Here is a 3,642-nt window from a genome sequence, read left to right on the forward strand (position 1 = left end):
ATTAGTTACAACATGTCCGTCAAACCAGTTTAATAGCAGCCAACATGATGAAAAAATTAGAGAATGTATGGATGCATCGAACATGCAAACTAAGTAATATATGCAGTCATAGGTGGTTACTGCATAAGCTCAGAGAAGAAAATGCTATAGATGTCTAATACGGTGACATTCCAGATAACTTATCATAGTTGTCGTCATAGTTACTACATCAACTCTCACATAAGTTCAACGAACAAACAGTAAACATGTCAATGACAATGTATTTGTTAGTATGACATTGCAGGTTATATGTGCCTCCATGCCTTTTCAACTTTGTCCTCACTAATTTAAACAATGTTGACCAATGGGTGAAGGCTTCGTTACTGCAGCCATCACCGATTTCATCTAAAATCCTATGAAAAATAGTAGTGCTATTTCAGAATGTGTAAAATCATGTGTGAGAAGTCAGGAAAGACAAAAACTGAATAAAGTGTACCTTCTATGGAAGTCTGAGCTCTATAATATATTTTATCTTCTATGATTGTCTTAGCTCTAGAATATACTGGGTATTGGCTGACATAATTTTCATTTCTACCTGTGTCCAATACAGCAATTTGTGATATCCAAGCATTAGTTACTGTGAATTTGATGGTCTCAACAGGGGCTAGGCAGGCAAAGACACATTTGATTCCATCCATTGTTAGCAGGTTATCATTTTCTCTACCAGATGCGATTGCAATATTCAAGCCAGGTACATCCACAGATGAAGCTAGATTTGGTTGGCTCCTGCATGTGGGATGTCCTGATGGTCATCTGAAAAAGGGCAAATGCAGTGTGTAAATGCACATATTTTTAGAAGCAAAATTAGGCCACAGTAGTCGAGCAGAAGTGGGATAAGATATTATATAATGTAGCTTATCAAGATGCAATCTACATGATATCTATCATATACATTGATGTGGTTTGATAGTCTGCTAATGTGCAGTAGCTGAAGAAATGCTCGACAATTTCTAGGTGATCTCTACACAGGCCAAGCTAAAGAACTTAAGTATAAATATTGTAAAATTTATTAGAGTACTTGGAAGCCAATAAGAGTGCTCCACAGGTGCATATAAATAACAGAAAAGGCTAAATTGTAATTAGAAAAAAATGGTGAGAAGACCTCAGAGATATATTCCACGTAAAAAGTACTACTTTCATCTTTCAGCCTAATAGAAGAACTGTACCTCCCAGACTAAACATGCAATACACTGCAAAACCAGTGATAATGGCTGGAGCCATTAGACGACTTAAGCATGAGTAGTATAGACGCACACATACATAAGAATATTTTGTGTGCCTTCGCATCCAAGCACAAGTAGACAGACAAAGTAACATGTAAGGAAAAACAATATAGGTGGAAACTGCAAATTCCGGAAGAAAAAATTGAAACAAATGACCGCTTCATTTTCTGATCAAACAGTAACCGAGACCTCAAATTGCAGATGTCTAAATTTTCTATCCTTTATCAATTAGTGACTTAGCTCGCTTGTGAAGCCATGTTGCCATAAATAAAAACTATGCAGCAATGAATTAGCATAGTTTTGTGGAAATAATTTGGGGATAGGTTGTTTGCTTTCATGCAGCTTTTTTGTTCGATAAAGTTTCACACAGCTTCTAGATGACTCTCTGAGAAAATACATGTTAATTAAATGCCAACAAGCAAAAGTAGGCTTTTATATTAGTCGTATATGGTGTCTAATTTGACAAATGGTTATGTCCAGCTATTCATAGCCTAAGATACTATAGGGAAGGTCCACGAAAAAGCGTCCATGCTAAGAAAATTGAATATCATATATATCTGAAGAGAAATGTACTCCATGAATGCACTATTAGCAAATAAGGAGTGTAGTTATCAGAGAGATAACGGTTGGACAGGACAGAACAGTTAACCGCAATTTGGCCATCCGATCAAGATACCTTGATTCGTGTTGTTGCTGTCACACCTTCCTGTAGAATCGTTGGTTAACACTTTTTACTACTGGAGTACAGTGATTAAGCATGAACAACAAAAAAATCACTGGACTGCATCCTTACTTGAAAGTTCTAAGCTTTACTCAAAGGACGATGGGCTCGAAAAATGATATACTCCATATCATTCATGCAGTTTCCTTCAACCAACTTAGGAAACCCATATGTGTTTGTTTCCCGCAACAACATGCAAAATTTAAATATAATTGTAGGTTGTTGACAACGGGCTAAAACACAAAAAAACAAACATATCATAGCTGATTTATACCGAACCAACTGATGTAGCATCTAGACGTTGTAAGTGTCATACTCGCATATGTAGAATATTAGCCTTAGATACATCAGATGTCGAGGTGTAGACAACTACAAAATACAAATGATTCACAAAGTGGTTGACAAAATTGCATAATCCTTTCAACACACAACTGAGGACATGGTTTTATGTACAAGCAATGAATATGACTAAGATTACATAATTTTAGTGAACTTTATCTGTGGCTGGCCAGTAATGCTCCATACCTGAAATAAAATTAGAAATAATCATAGTACCAGCAGAAAAGCCCCAAAAATGTGAAGGACTGAATTCATAACGGAGTTGTGAACAAAAGAACCATGATCATCCTTAAACTGTTGTGTTTGGGCTGTAATGAAATTAATGCAGCAGCGTGGCGTGACTAACATCCAGCTGCTACAGACAAAAGACTTGAGCTCAGTGTGCAGACTAACCAAATCGAGTAGACGGATTGTGGGAGGTCGTTGTGGCCGCTTCCGCTGCCGCCAACAAGATAGACTGCCCGCTTCCGCTGCTGGTGATACCATGCTACACCTGGGCCAATTCTTCTTGCGCTCAGATCCTAAATAGTGGTGCCGATGGCGCATGCCCAAGGTCGCGAGAACACGTTGGTGGCGATGACACATAGGGGAATCAGGAGGTGGTCGACGGGCGGTAGGAGAGGAAGGGGTAACCGCCGGCGGCGGCTCCTATAGGTCTCGGGAGAGAAGATAGATCGAGAGACTTCATTTTTTTTTCCCCAGAACGGAGGGGTTGGGACTCGGGGTGCATTCTTGCTGAAACCAGGCCCATCGTGGCCACGCGGATCAAATTGTATCGGCCCGGTTGATGACAGGATGCCCAGGTCCATTCTTGGAGTAGAAGCCCTTCTACGTTGGGCTGGCCGTGACATCCTGTGCGCGATGGATGTGAACGACACGACGGGATGATCTGGGACGTCCAAGAGTGTAATCGGATGGCCTAAAATGTCAAAACACTGTGGTGAGGTCCTGTTGGTTCCATTTTACTGTTACTCAATACAACTTACCTCCTACATGGAACAATAATACCACCGAAAAATACAACTCAACACATGTATAAAGAAACAATTTGTTGTATTTGTGGCAGGCACCACCACGAGTTAAAACTCCACCTCGATCAAAGCGGATGTGGCTGGTGTTTTCTTGTTTTACCATACAATTTTGCTTTGTTTCAGTTACAACCTAGTTGGTAAATGGGTGTAACTCGGGATAAAAAGCAACATGTTGCTAGTGTTGTTTTAATTGCAGCGATGCCGGGTATGCAACATAGCAATAGGTGGTATACAACTTAGCAATAACGGGGTATCTAATTTAGCACTAGGAGGTATACAACTTTGCAAT

General features: G+C 39.7%; 1 long non-coding RNA gene across 1 annotated transcript; it reads right to left on the minus strand.

The window, feature by feature from the left end:
* Positions 1–1,757: 1,757 nt before the first annotated feature.
* Positions 1,758–2,993, minus strand: LOC124705837. The gene is made up of 3 exons (XR_007004170.1): positions 2,716–2,993; positions 2,056–2,508; positions 1,758–1,968 (listed from the first exon to the last, which is right to left on the minus strand). It is a non-coding gene; the product is annotated as an uncharacterized LOC124705837 (long non-coding RNA).
* Between the last annotated feature and the right edge of the window lie 649 nt (positions 2,994–3,642).

This window comes from Lolium rigidum, chromosome 4 (assembly GCF_022539505.1).
Source record: "Lolium rigidum isolate FL_2022 chromosome 4, APGP_CSIRO_Lrig_0.1, whole genome shotgun sequence".
Taxonomy (NCBI): domain Eukaryota; kingdom Viridiplantae; phylum Streptophyta; class Magnoliopsida; order Poales; family Poaceae; genus Lolium; species Lolium rigidum.